Raw genomic sequence first — 15,940 nt, forward strand, 5'->3', positions numbered from 1 at the left:
GTGGAAGGTGACAGTTGTCGAGTCTGTGCACCGACTCCATCCTTTCTCTCCAGATCTGTGAACCACTGAACTCCCTCTTGTTTGTTGTAAACTAACACAGGGTTATTCTGAGACACTTTTCTGAACATTTTACGGATGAGAAAAGATGTAAATTTGTAATTTGCCTCCGAAGGGAGCAGAGGTAACAACGAGGCTGCATCCGATTCACCTCATAGTCCAATGAGAAACATTTACAACTCCAGTGTTGTTCGACCAGGCACTGGGAATTACCTTATCTTATTCATAGTAAATTGATTATTTCTTATCAAGGCACAAACTGCCAGAACAGACCAGACGAGCAGAACAACCAAGAAACCTGTTTATTTTGCTTAATGGATTTTCTGATTATCCTCTGCAGGAGCAAAACAGACAAAACCAACCAATCCAGCTCCAGACGGCTTTAAACAGGCCAACCTTACTTAAGTAAAAAAGAAATAAACTAATGTTGAAATACAGAAGTGAATAAATTAAGGACAGAAATGCATAAACATGTAAAAACTAGAGCTGCAAGGCGACTCAGAAAATAAAGTATCAGTGCAAAGTTATCAAATCTTAAATCTGATAATTCTCAGCAAAATAAAATAAAAGCCCTTTCATCACCAAACTCTATTCAAGCCTTTGATTCATATATTTACCTATGGATTTCTGCATCCATTTATGTATTTCATTGAGTGGATGATGATACACTGCACAGCCTGTCCTGTAGCTGAGGAATCTGTGGTTTCTGTTCTCTGACTTTCTAACTGCTCTATTCTCTGTCTAAGTGCAAACACTGGACGCTCGCCTTGTGTGTGTCTGCTCCGTGCACATTCAGTGACCAGAAGAAAAGAGCCAGACTCTGCTCAGTGTCACATTGAACCAGGTCTCACCCTCACAGCCCTGCATCAAGGATCCTGGAGCATCCTGCTGGTCACACTGGAGGATTTGATGGTGCATGGTGCTGAAGGAATCTGAATCTCACAGCAGCAAACCACTTGATTCTTTTTCATTGCAAGTTAAAATCCCGGCTGGTTGTGTTACAGCTGAAGCTTTGTGCCCGTTTGTTTGAGTCTTGTGTGTATTTCTATGTTTCTGTTCCGAGGGGCCTTGATTCCAAAAGAGGCTTTCAGTCTCTGTGGAAGTGTTTCACCCGTTCGGTGAACCACTCGTCCTCTGAGGCTGGAACATTTATTCATGATGTCGCACAATTCTAATGTGAAATGGAACTCTGGCACCGCTGGGCATTATGGGTATAAAAGTCACGCTCTGGCACATTCATCCACCAGCTGCTCCCTGACTCTCTGCTCACACTTCAAATATTCATGTGTTCACTAAACGAGTCTAGTGAGGCTGAGGATCTCCTGGTCACTGAGTGTGCTCGTTCTGAAAAATACCTTTTGTTTGGATATTGTGTAGAAAGTGTCGACTCTCAAAGCTGTGGTTGTGTTTATGCTTTTTGAAAACTGTCGAGCTCATTTCTGTCTGGATATTTCCATGTGCCCAAACTGTGGGGGGTGCATTTGTGTCATTGTGAACAGCAAAATGTCCGAATGGTCACTAATAAAGATATGGGTCTTAACTCATTAACAATAAAGAACTGAAATCTCTCTGCGGCCCAGTTATTGATTGAGAAAGAATAATTCCCCAAAATACTAATCCAGTAGATTCTGTGAATGCAGTTTCACCACGAAGCTTCGGCAGCTGATGAAATCAGCAGATTAATCTTTGTTAAGGTCTTAAGTCCTTAAGGAGCGGGGGGGGGGGGGGGGGGGGATTTAAAGACAAGTGCGCTACCTACTGCAGACCTGCCAATCACCAGAAAGACTCTGAGCTGATAACTGTGCAGCCTATGCACATGCATGTGTGTGTGTGTGTGTGTGTGTGTGTGTGTGGGGGGGGGGGGGGGTATTTATTAAATTACAGCATATATCTTTTAATGAGAGGACTCTCATATATTTTATTTCCAAAACTCTCTAACAGAACATCTAACGCCAACATGAGAGACAACACTGATGTGAAGGAGCATGGTTGATCCAGGACGCCCACTGCTCCGAACGCCTGTGAACCTGGGATTAATTCATCAATTTACATATTACAGTGAAGTTCTGTCACCATCATTATTAATTTCATAAATGTCAACCCAGAGCTGCAGAGAAATCAGAGCAGTTGTGAAGTGAGTCAAGTGAGTCGTGTGTTGTGTGAGCTGGAGAGTGGACTGTGAAAAGCCTCCAGCATCCACATGGTGAGGACACGGTGAGGACACATGGTGAGGACACATGGTGAGGACACATGGTGAGGACACATGGTGAGGACACATGGTGAGGACACGGTGAGGAGCATCAGAATCTGAATGACAGGTCCACAGATGTGAGAGAACTGCTGAAACCATCACCACCCCACCCCCCCCCCCCCCACCCCACCCCCGGCGCTACCACAAAACTTTGACCGATAAATCTCTTGTTCTGTGGGTTTCTTTGGTTTGTTAAGAAACAGCTGATCCGGGACTGAAACCTTGATTTGAAATGAAATCGCTCTGAGACAAAAGCTGAAGCTTGACATGACAGAACGTGTGAGATGCTGCAGAGATCACATCTGACGGGTTGGGTTTAGATGACAGTTGGTTAAGTGTTCACAAAGAGGATCCTGAAGAGCTGTCACATAAACTGAACGATACTCTGAGTCATGTTGTGATTCATTTCATTCATAAAGGTTTTTTAATTTCCTTATTAATTATTCCCCATTTCTATCCTAAGACCACTTCAAAACTCCCTGAGGCTGTTTTCTTTTTGAGCTGTGCTGAAAAGTAAAGGTCACATAGAAATGAGGGTTGTTGCATTTGTACGCAGCAGTTTCACTTTTATCCTCCAATGAAAGACGCTGTAATAAGGTTTTCAGGCGAAAACCGTCTTTGTATAAAAGTCCATTTGAATGTAGACAGGAAGGATTCAGCTAAAGTACCAAAATGTTTTATATAATATCATTAAGCTTATATAGAGAGAGCTCAACCAGTCAGTTATGATGCACATGTTCAAGAGCAGAGAAAAGGCTTCATGTGATTTCAATACGTCTAATGTTTAAATCTGCATCGCACCATTTAGCGGATTTAACCGACAGCAGTAACATAATCTCCATCTCTGTGTGTTCAATCTGTTCATCATGAAGCCAAAGAGGCTTTTGTCCTCGTCGTGTGGGAGGCCATGAAATCAGCTTCTGATTCCTGATTTGATAATTTATTTACTTTAAAGAAAAAGCATCTCTGCAACGTCAAAAAAACTAAAAATGAATCCCAATGGTCAATAAAAGGATAATTTCCAGAGAAAGGGTCTCTCTCTCTCTCTCTCTCTCTCTCTCTCTCTCTCTCTCTCTCTCTCTCTCTCTCTCTCTCTCTCTCTCTCTCTCTCTCTCTCTCACTGAAAGAACAATCCAACGTCTTCACTTCATATCCAAAGATTAAAAAGAAGCACGATGAAGTGAGGGATCATAACCCCCCCCCCACACACACACACACACACCCACTAACGGAGATTTCATACATTCATAGATTTCAGATTCTATCGTTTTAAGGACCAGTGTGATGCATTTAATGCAATATTAGGTTTTCATTATGTTTTCAATAGTGGAAAAACAACTGAAAATAGAATCGTTGGGTTTTAGAGATTAGTAACAAGGGACTGAGAGGACGTGTTCAGTTGGTTGCAATCTGCAGTTTGGCCCCTAGAGGCCACTAAAACCTGCACACTGCTCACTTGATCCCATAAGAGGCAACAACTTGTTTATCACTTGGTTCATTTATCAACTACACTGTTTATAATTGACAATACGTTTTGTTAATAATCATGTAGACCTTCTTTGTTAATGGACAGTCCATGCCCACAGTCCAGAGCCATGCTAGCAGCTTCGTTAGGCTTTAGCGTGAAACCGTGTTCATGCTAACGTGCTAAAAACGACGATGCTAACGTGCTAGTGCGAAGCAGCTTGTTACCACGTTATCGATCTAATTTTAGCATCATTGTAATTAGCTAGAAACACACAATAGAGCTGTTTCTAACGAGGGTTTCTTTTGGTCTTTGATTTCAGTCTGGATCAAATACCCTGACGCGATGGTGATAGACATCCAGTTATTGACACCTCCAGCTTTTAAATGTGAGCGTGTTAAATCTCGAGGTGCTGACATCGATCTGAGTTTGTGTATCGTAGAGAAAGATGCAGAGATCTCAGCGGTGCTCATCAGCATGTGTCAGGAGCAGGGAAGTGGAAATCAATTTGAATCTGTGTCGGGTGAAACCGTCCGTCTGCGTCAGAGACTGAACTGTGACGGTGAACTCCCCCGAGCGTCAACAGAGCAACGCTCAACTCCAGTTCAGGTTTTTAGTCTCAAACTCCCGGACACGTTAAAGGAGACATATCATGTGTGGTATGTTTTATGCAGCCGAGAGGTCGATGTTGTTGTTGAAGTTGCTGATGTTGAGGAAAGGAATCCGAGGACCCAGTACTTTCAGTATAACAAAGTTACTCGCAGCCACTTCCCTTGGTTGTTTTTTCATTAGTATAGATTTGTTTTTGTGCTCCGTGTGACTTACGGCCTGAAAAGTCTAAATAACAACACTTTAATTAATAGACTTGATGACAACACCGGCGGCTAAACGCACAACACGGCTTTGCATTTTCAAAAGGCAGCACAGCAGCACATATCTAATTGCCAGATCTTAAGGCCGGCATCGAGGAGGCTGTGACTTCAAAAGGAAGCCGAGGAGTGTGAAGGGATTTCTGTTTGTTGGATCCACAGACGAGCGTCACAGCCACTGAGTTCACGGGTCACAACACAGCTTCAGTGACTGCGTCTGCACGGAGCCTCACAAAACAACTGCCAGGAGATATTTCAGAAGGATTTGGCCAGTCAGCCGTTGTGGGGCTGCTGTGGAGGAGGGAAAGCTGCTGCCTCGGGCCAAGCAGGTTCCCGGGGGACGGATGTCGGGGGGGGCAGATATTACTCAGCCAGAAGCCCTGACGCTGCACTGAGAGGCCACAACAAACGGCATCATGCACGACCACAGCACACTGAGTAAAGAAATCATTATTTGACTCTGGCATCAGGGCTTCTGAAACATTTTCTCTGCAGAACTAATGACACGAGGAATTGATTTTTAAAAACCCTGAGCTGGGATGAGAAAGTAAACATGTTCTTCCTTTCACAACTCGAATCTAAACAAACAAGTCACACAATTACCTACAAGAAATTGCCCACATCTGAACATCTGAGTAATTTCCTGCAAATTTCAAAGTTGAGTTAAAAACAGTGGCTCCTTTAACACATTGTAAAATGACGGATAGTGTAAAACTGACGTCGTCGGCCACACAGAATGAATTCAAAGTGAGTATTGCAGGATAGAGTTCTGCTGTGAACTCCACTCGCAGCCAGGCTGGGATTTGCTTCACCGCAGGAAACGATTGTTTGATCGGCGAATCCAATCAGCATGTGTGACCCGAGCGTTGATCCATTTAGCCGGTGCCTCATCCCTCTGAGCCCTTTGAGAGATAAACTGAGCTCCAGTTTGCTCTGGCTACAAGAGGCTGGTGATGGGACCAGTGGTTCCCCTTCAGGCGTTCAGGCAGCACGAGTGTTAGTGGTGGAATCCCACAGCCCTTCTGAAGACCACCCTGTAGCAGCGGATTCACCATCATCCCAACTCACAGACCAGTGTGCTTCCTCAGGGCTCGTAGGAAAGGAGATTTCCAGTTGGTCTTGCTACTGGAGCACCACAGAGAGCTTCTTCACCATTTGCATAATATCTGAAAGTGGCTTTGACCTTTGTTATTCAAATGTTAGCATTTATAAATACTATAACCAGACTGTTCTTCTCTAGCAGGGGGGTTTAACGTTTTATATTATAAATCAGAAAATTACAACACAAAGCTTTGCCTCCGCTGGACTGAAGGACACTTCAACCAGGTTCCAGTCAGACACAGAGCAGCACAATTAAAGAGGAGAGCAGCGATGCTTCAGCGAAAAACCCTGAAATTAACATTTCATGGAAGAGAGCGCGTGTTCCCATTATGCTGCAGACAACCAGTTTAAACAGGTTCTACATGTGAATACATAGACTCAGCAGGAGAGGGACAAGGTGTGATGTCTGGAATCAGGGCTGAGAAATAGGACTTTAAATAAATATCAGGATTAATTCAAACTGCATTGTGGTCCCTGGAACCCGGATGTCCTGGCATGGCGTCACGTGTGTTGTTCAGACATCAGACAAACAGAGTAAACATCCGTCCTGTACGTGTTCTAATAACTTCTGATTAGGTGTTAATTGTTGAAGTGCAGAGCGACACAGCGTCTTGGTTGTTGTCCCCAGAGGATAATTCATCATCACATGACACTCAGGGTACAAGATTCTGCTCCACATCACTAATGTTTCCAGATGTTTGATTTATATATTGATTTCTGGTGTCTTCGGTTTGGTTCAGTTGTTGAGCTCAAACAAAACTCATTAACTTCATGGATCAACGTGATGGGTCTGTATCGTGCAGGACACTGTTCACTGAACCCTGAAGCTCCATCACTCTCAGCTGCCGCATCTGAGCAGCTGTGAACACAATCAAAGGTTTGAGAGGCGGTGGTCGAGTGGCAGAAACTTGAACTATGGGCAGAGAAGGTCTCTGGTTCGTCTCTGGTTCGACTCCGCGGAGAGACAACAAAAGACGAACCTGGATTGATCTGTCCAAAAATCCAAGAGGATTCTCCCTACCCTGTCTAGTGCCCCTGAGCAAGGCACCTTACTCCCCCAACATCTGCTCCCCGAGCGCCGTACATGGTCGCTCACTGCTCTGTGTGTCCTGCACCAGATGGGTTAAAAGCAGAGGTTAAATTTCCCTATCTGCAGGAGTGTGCCTGTGCATGTTTGTGCATGTGTTTGGGACGAATAAATGAATCTTAATCTGAACAATATGCTTCTATATATATATATATATGAAAATTAATGATCTCTATTCTAACAGATAAAATGACAGTGTGGTAGCTTCACAGGTTGTAAATTACATTGTTATTCTATCCATGACACCACGGCTAACCTCTAGAGCGGTCACCTGCCGATTGGTGTGTGTGTGGGGGGGGGGGTGCCACGATGCATTATGGGTCCAAACACAAAAGCAAAAGCAATTCTCACATAATCTCTCACCTGTGAAGGACATGGACTCACGGAGGGGATGTGTTGAGAACACAACACCGGGAAGGTCGTGTGTTCACTTTGAAACTGGCCTCGGCTCCTCACATAGACTTTATATATAAAGACAGATCAGGTGACAGCTCCCCACAAGTGAAGCTGAAACATCAGGATCGCCCCCTGTAGGCCACAAACAGCCCACCTCCTCCATGTTAGCAGATGGGACATGGACCAAACCAAAAAGCCAAAGAACATCTTAAACAACTGTGCTGTGTTATGTTGTTCTTATCTCACTGACGTTTGTTCATGTGTTTCTGATCAGATTGGTTTTAATTAGTTGAGACTTGAGACTTCATGATTGAGAGACGTGACTCCTGATTGGTCGGGCGTGTGCACCGGTGGGAACTGGCCAACGCAGCTTCACGATCACTGCTGCACAGACTCTGGCTCCAAACAGCATCAGAAGCTCCAGATGACAGCAGCAGTCTCCAAACAGAGGGAGGTGAAGACACATCCCTCATGGGAAAGATTCCACAAGATGGAAACTCTCTGTGGAGCTTGTGCTCCATGTTGACTGTGGTTGCATCACCTCCTCTCTGCAGGTGTGTCTTTTCTCATCTGAAGACATTTCAACTGCTCACTGGGTGTTTTTTTGCATCATTCTGAATAAACCCTGACATCATCAGCAGCTTCAGATCAAACCGTCCCACAGGAACAACCTGCCGCTCGCTGAGAACACTGAAGCTCCTGACCTGGAATCAGCAGGAGCCGTATGCAGTGCGCTGCTGCCACACGGTCGAATGAGTGGATAACTGCAGCGATAAGCATTGGCTCAGGGGTTGATGATAAAGTGCACATTATCAATTCACCTGGTTGATTGTCACCGGGAGCCGCACTGAACTGCTCCGACCAGGTGTGACGGTGAAAACCAATTTCACAGCAGAGAAATGAGATATCTTCCTCTCTTATTTCTTATTTATATATTTTTATAATATCCTCATTTTAGAGAGAGCATTACTGATTAAACGTTCAGATTTTTTAATATTGCTTTAACCCAAAACCCTGCGCTCACAGCCTGAGACGTCCTGCGCGCCTGCCTGTCTCCACTCAGTTCCCCCGACCAATAGAAGGCCAGCGTAATGAGGACCAGTGAAATGGTCCCTCCCTCGTTCTGTTGACACTGTTCATTTGAAATACAGGAGAAACAAGGTGACGTCTATTTTGTTCACGTTGAGATCTTCTCCTTGAAGGTGTAGTTTGTCCGGGGAGCAGGTGTAATAATAAAGTTTATGGGTCGGTCACAAACATAAAGCTAACCCACTCAGAACATGGGCAGGGCTAATTTGGCTTGTCATCACTACACCTGGCTTTTTATTGGTCGAGGAATCCCAACACACCTGATGCACATTAAAAAGAAGATTCTCAGAATTCAAGAGCCGAAGACAAATCTGTGATCTGATGTTTGACGTACAGAAGAGCTGAAGCTCAGGGAATCTAGTAGAGTGTGAGCACAGGGTTAGAGTGAAAGCATTAAAAGATCTGAACGTTTAAAACCAGTAAATTCTGTAAAACCAGTTCCTAAACTGAGGTGGAGACGTCAGTGAATCTGGACCTTTGCAGTGGTATCTTATTTCAACAGAGAAGAGAATTAGAGACGGTGAAACTACTTCAACCTTAAATAAGAATCATTTTTCAACCTAGACTCGCACCAGTCTTCTGCTGCTGTGAGGAGTTTATAATCTCAGCTCAGTCAGGATGATGTATCACACGACCATGTAGAGGAGGAGCTGCAGTGAGAGGTAATTAGCTCCAGTTGGCCCAGATCTTCTCCTCACTGGAACCCGTGGACCAGATGCATGTGTATCATGAAGCTCCAGAGCCGGTGACCTGTCGTCTTCTCTCCTTCGCTGCATAAATCTTCTCTCTCCTGTTTTTTTTCTCCACTTTGCATTTGTATTCATCCGCAGCCTCATTCCCCCCCGCCCCCCACGAACCCCCCCCCCCCCTTATTGAATTCCGTGCTATGAGTGTGATGAATTATAAAAGGATTGCTCTCCTAATAGATGCCATTCTGAATATAGCGATTTGCAGCTACTTAGCAGTGACCTCAGGAGGAGTAGATCAACACTAGACCCACTCACTGTGAGTTTTACAACAAATGATGAGAGTTTTAGAGACGGAGCCGGAATAGAACACGTCCCCCGATCGCCCCGAGACATCAAGTGACCTCATTCCTTAAAATTGTTGCAATATTAATGTAACTGTTGTCGTGTTTCATGTTTCATTTCATAATTGTGCATTAGCGACAGCCTGTTAAGGAAAATACAGTCTGTTAATGATCAAACCTCTTCCAGCAGAAATACACAAACCAAACCTAAACACTCACTGGAACTTACACAACTAACTCTCCTATCCACACAACTTCTATTGTGCAAACCTTTCATCAGATTTACTTTGGCGTCCTTCAGATTCATTTTCACTTGATTCACAAAGAACTAAGCAGAGGAGAGGCTGTAGAATGAAGGCATCCGAATGTTCTCAGAGCAGAGGAGAGATCTAAAGAAAGACTTTAAGGAAATTTAAATGAGGAAGCTACACACTTTGTGGGAAGAGACCTTTGACGACCAGAGCCTGACAAGTTCATCCTCGAGTCAGAGACATGTTCTGAAGTCTACAGAGCGAGAAGAGCACAGAAAAACAGGTCGCCAAGATTTTTTTAAAGTCGTACAATTTGGAAACGCCCCTCACACAATTTGGTTGTTTTTCTCTATTCGCTAAGCACATGATTATTCTGTCCAGCACATAAGAACAAAAACCGAGAGTAAAACCCCCGGAGAGACAAACACAACCAGACAGATTATAGGAGATAGATGCAAAAATGAGGGGAAATTAAATGGAGAAATTAAGAAGAACTCCAAATCCACTGCAGATGTGTCAAACTGCATCTACTGAATCTATAATGAAAGGAAACTGCGACCCGGCTTCATCACAGAGCCAATCACCAGGTCGGTTAGGAACAGACACTCCAGAACCTGCACAGACACGAGCATCAGTCCCGGTGACAGACATCAGAGAAGTTCTCCTCCTTCTGATGTCAGTGTCAACACAGTGACAACGACTGACAGTCTGTGCTCCAGTTCCAAATGACGTCTGAATACATTTCACACTGAATAAACCTTCAGTCGAGTTCGGAGTCACTCAAACTCAACCTACATTTATTCAGACCTCAGAGGAACCGGATCAGGTCAGAGGAGCGAACACACAACCAGTCAGCCTGAGAACACACATCACGACCTGTGGACTGACACGTGTCTGATGAGGGAAGACTGCAGTCGGGCTGACGAGCTGCACTGGGGCCAGCGGGAGGACGAGCATGTCCCCTGAAGGGAGGCAGACACGACTCTCTCTTCTTCTTCTGTCACGAGTTCTGTGTCAGACACGTTCACGGGAAACGTTTTCTAGTTCGAGGACGAGACAGGAAACAAGAACGAGAGGGTAACGGTTCTTTGGAAGTTCAGAGAAGGTTCAATCGATCTGGATTCAGTCTCAGGAACAAAAGTCACAGAGTGAATAAAGGGACGAGTCTGAACTTCGTTTGCTGTAAACTATTGAAAAGTAAAACCCTCTTGTGTCATGTGTGTTTATTTGATCTGCAGATCAAGCTGACATTTTGTTTTTTTATTAAAACCTTATGTAAACATTTTATTCTTTGAGTTTTATTTTGTTTTCATGACAGTGCGAGTCCACAGGGAGCTGGAGACGGGTTACACAAACTACTACTACTAACTTATTTAAGATTTCTCAATAAACATATCTACACATATAAAATAAATATGAATAAATGTACATAAACATCATATATAATCATAATAATGAGCCATGAACCAGAAGCTGAACTTACCTGTGATGAACCCGGGTCAGTGAAGGCATCTCCTCCATGTTGTGTGAATCATGATGTCTTATTTTTCTATTTTCTATTCTCTGGTGAACTTTTATTTTGTTGAAGGACGTTAAATCCAGAGCCCTGAAACTATATTAAAAAAAACCTGTTTTCATAAGATGCTCATTTGTATAAAAAAAATTGTCAAATATAGTTGTCTGATAAATGTAAAGAAGCATAAAGTTCAACACCTCTCTCTTAAAGTTGTAAAAAAATACATAAAGTACAAGTGAGTAAAATTGTCAACTCTTTAACTTGAACTATCTAATCATTAAGTCAAGTACAATTTGATAAATTACACACTTCTTAATCCTCCTGCGTTTGTTTGACGGCTTCACTTACGAGTTACAGTTTCTCTGAGTCTCCTTCAATCAAACGATGAATTCATAAATAATAAGAGCTTTTCCTCAGAGGAGTAGATTTCAACTCTGGCTGCAGATCCTGGTTCAAACAGAAGAAGCATCACGTCTGCAGAGCCGTGATGTTTCCACAGCCGCATAACACACAGTGATCAGTGGCACGGCTCCCTGCAGCTCGTCTAATAAGGCAGATTAAAGAGGAGCTGCTGCAGAGGACAGTGGGGGGGGGGGGGGGGGGGGGGGGGGGGGGCGGCGAGGCAGAATTAATAGACTCTGTGAATAAGCACCAGCTCCAGTGGTGTGGAGTCAGAGCAGCCAGGCACACTGACTCCTCAGCACCACAGCTGATGCTCCAGAACATAGACAGTGTCCTTCAGGCCCGGGGGAGCTGGGAATGGAACCAGAGAGGAGCTGTTGTTTCCAAACAGGATAATGTTGATTTATCTTTGTTTTCATGTTTAAAGAATCTTTTTCACATCTCTTTTATTTCCAACCAAGACAAGTCCGATATTAACCAGGACTTCAGAATCTCACCAAGTGACTTCTCCCTCTGTTGTTGAGGAGAAAAGACGGATTCATTTTGACGAGTGTCCTGGAGACGGTTTGTAGAGATAACGATGACCTGCAGGGAAACGACATCACAATGTGCTGAGTCATCTAAATCAAACAAAATCATGAACACATTTCTGAAAATGATTTTTGTCCTCAGTCCACAGCAGCAGCAGAGCTCAGAGCGGGGGGGGGAGGCATCAGGCCTCGGGTCTCCTCCCACTGAACGCTCGTCAGATTGTGTCACAGAGTCTGAAAGTCAACACACTGTGACGGAGAGACTGTGTGCGACCATTTCTGTAACTTTCACTCACCGACAATTTAACAATCCTCACACAGTCACTTGTGTTACTTTAACACACAACATCATGCAACACTGTGACGCCTGAGGAGAGACTGTCTCCACATTAGGATGAGTCACAGAGTCGAGACTACAAAGACGTGCTGGAGGATAAATCATATTAATAACAAATAAGTAATGAGACACAAATGGTTTTATGGCATTAAAGCATTTTGCAATAAAACTAGTTTCCCTGTGGACGATATGCTCTTGATTTAATGAACTAATGTCAAAAACTATTATTAACTTGAGATGAAAGTTAGAATCTGGATGTTGTTTTTGTCCCTGATCAGTTTTTAATGTCCTTTAATCGTCTTTTAAGTGGAGGAGATTGGATGAAGTGAGGTGAAGATATTCTTCAGATGATTACCTCTTGTTGCTGATTGGTCGGCGGCAGTGGAGAATTGTTTTCTTGTTGTAACAGCTCCACAGGTTTATAATGGATCCTGCTTTCCAGGGACTGGGTCATATTTATGGAAGCAAAGAGTCCTGGTTTCAAATCCTGAAGATAAACTGTGGCTCTTATGATTTGGTCGGATGCTCATCTGTGCATGATTCTCCTCCTGCTGCTGCTCGGCTCTGTCTCTCTGGAGGGAGGGAGGGAGGCTGAGAGAGAATCGGCAGGTTATCGGGGGGGGGGGGGGTTATTTAGTTTAAATGGGACAGCATCCCCCGACAAATCATCCACTGAGTGTGTGTGTACAAACACAGTGAAATGTACTGACACTGGATCCAAACCAGCAACCCACAGTGGAAGCAGAGAGGAGAATCCAGGTCACAGAGGATCTGAGGGAGCCGAAGGTCACAGAAGATCAAGCAGAGGCGACAAAGTAGAGGGGACAAAGTACAGGGGATAAAGTAGAGCAGACTAAGTACCATGGACAATGTAGAGGAGACAAAGTAGAGGAGTCAAAGTAGAGGGGACAAAGTACAGGGGATAAAGTAGAGCAGACTAAGTACCATGGACAATGTAGAGGAGACAAAGTAGAGGAGTCAAAGTAGAGGGGACAAAGTACAGGGGATAAAGTAGAGCAGACTAAGTACCATGGACAATGTAGAGGAGACAAAGTAGAGGAGTCAAAGTAGAGGGGACAAAGTACAGGGGATAAAGTAGAGCAGACTAAGTACCATGGACAATGTAGAGGAGACAAAGTAGAGGAGTCAAAGTAGAGGCGACAAAGTAGAGGAGACAAGTAGAGGGGAGATAAAGTAGAGGAGACAAAGTAGAGGGCAGTAGAGAGGTAGAGAGGACAAAGTAGAGGAGACAAAGTAGAGGGGACAAAGTAGAGGTGACAAAGTAGAGGGGACAAAGTAGAGGAGACAAAGTAGAGGAGACAAAGTAGAGTAGAAAAAGTAGAGGGGACAAAGTAGAGGAGACAAAGTAGAGGAGACAAAGTAAAGGGGACAAATTAGAGGAGACAAACAGAGGCCACAAAGTAGAGGAGACAAAGTAGAGGGCACAAAGTAGAGAGGACAAAGTAGAGGAGACAAAGTAAAGGGGACAAATTAGAGGAGACAAACAGAGGCCACAAAGTAGAGGAGACAAAGTAGAGGGCACAAAGTAGAGAGGACAAAGTAGAGGAGACAAAGTAAAGGGGACAAAGAAGAGGGGACAAAGTAGAGAGGACAAAGTAGAGGAGACAAAGTAGAGCAGCAGGTTCATGGGACAGATTTGCACGAGCGTCTGTCTGAAGCCACAGAACAAGAAGGCTGAGAGTTAACGTGCTGGAGCAGGTGAGTGGTCGATCTGTGGAGTAATTGACAGAGCAGAGATTGGTCCTCACTTATCCTCATCATGATTGCACCACAGGCAGTGATTTCCCTTCCCCCTGATTGGAGGATATGACTTGTTATTGACCAGGAGGTGTGTGTGGCTGCCGCCGGGCCACGGTGAGTTGCTGCTCCACTGAGACGAGAGATTCAAACGGCTGCAGGGAAGATTTCTCTTTGTGAGACGGCTGGAAATGCAAAGTGGTTTATTGAAGTGATCAGAGCCACGGTGGTACACACAGAAATTCATTTTCAGCTTCTATGAAATGTCTTTTATTGGCATCCCAAACATGGCCTGTGGTGTGTGGGGAGGATCACAGATTAAATCCAGGACTGGGAGACGGTTTCTTTAGTGTGGTGAGGCAGAGAAAGCTGGAAAAGTGTTTTCTGACATTTGATTGTCAAAGTTCAGTGAGTTTAAAATAAGTTCAGGAGAGTAAACACATCAAAAAGAGTAAACTGTCATTTTGTTTAGACGCAGCACAAACCTCAGTTTCACCTCAGTTCAAACCATCGCATGTCGTCCCAGTCGATCAACTGGAACATCTGTGACAAACTGGTTCAGATGGACTCTCCGGATCGAAGACACTGTCATGCAGAGGCCCACTGGGACGGAGCCAGTCCCTCGGCAGCCGGCCACTGGGACAGATTCCTGCTTGAACACAAACTCTGTCAAGAGAAACAGTCGATGTTTCCACCCGACTGGACACAGAGCCGCCACGTCGATGAAATATGAAATCAGCCAGAAACGATTCTCTTCTTTGTCGGGAGACGGCCCCTGAGTCGTGTTGCTGGTTCCACATCTTCATTTATGTTTATTCATAAAAGGTTTAACATGTATTTGGATCCGTCAGGTCAGGACAAACGTTCAGGACCGACTGGATGTGTGGTGAGTTCAGGCTCGACCCCTGGATCTCCTCCCTGGTGGACCAACCAGTAAACCTCCAGTTGAAGATGGGAGAGGGCTCAGAGTCCGTCTGGCAAATAAACCCTCTTCTGAAAATCCTTTTATCCGAGTCAGCAGGAAGTCTCTGTGCAGTTCAACCCTGTGTAGCTGCCTGCTGTCGGATTCATAGTGTTTTATGTTGTAGCTTGTTTTTATCATCTTTTGTTTTCATGGTGTATTTTCTCTCCTCTTCTCTCTACTCTACTGGTTGTGTGTCTCTGTGTGTCGGGCCCTGTGATAAGAATGGATCATATTCTCTTAAAGTACAATATTTCTAGTGGTGTATGAATATAAATTGGCTGAAACGAGAATCACTCCTGTAAAGTGCAAGCTCTTCAAACCAGCACTGGATGTGAGTAAATGTGTTTCCCTCTCGTCACTGGTGTGCATGGAGCCACCACAAGCTCTGTGATGGTTTACAGCCCTGAACCCCAGCACCAGTAGATAATCAGGTGTGGATCTGCAGCAGGTGGATCTACAGACTCATGTTCTGAGACCTGGGATCCGACGGTCGAGGAGGATGAGAAACATGTCCAGATGCCAGAAGGTCAACCTCAGCTCACGTCACGGTTCTGCTGGAAGCCGCCAGCCGAGTGCAGAGCAAGTCTCCGGTTTGTCAGCTCGCAGGAGAAAAGCTCCTCAGTCACGCTCGGCGGCTTCTGGCTCCGAGCTCTGACCCATGGCTCTGACGTGATGATCCTCGTGTTCAGCTCCTCAGGAACCACAGGAGGAGCAGGAGGGGAGGAGGACATCGTGAAACGTGAATGGATTTGGTCTCATGTTTATCTCGGTCAAGCTGCCGTCAGACCAATTAACGTCCATGTGGCTTTAACGAGGCTGGAGCACGTCTGTCACTTC

This window comes from Platichthys flesus, chromosome 3 (genome assembly GCF_949316205.1).
Source record: "Platichthys flesus chromosome 3, fPlaFle2.1, whole genome shotgun sequence".
In the NCBI taxonomy this organism is placed as follows: domain Eukaryota; kingdom Metazoa; phylum Chordata; class Actinopteri; order Pleuronectiformes; family Pleuronectidae; genus Platichthys; species Platichthys flesus.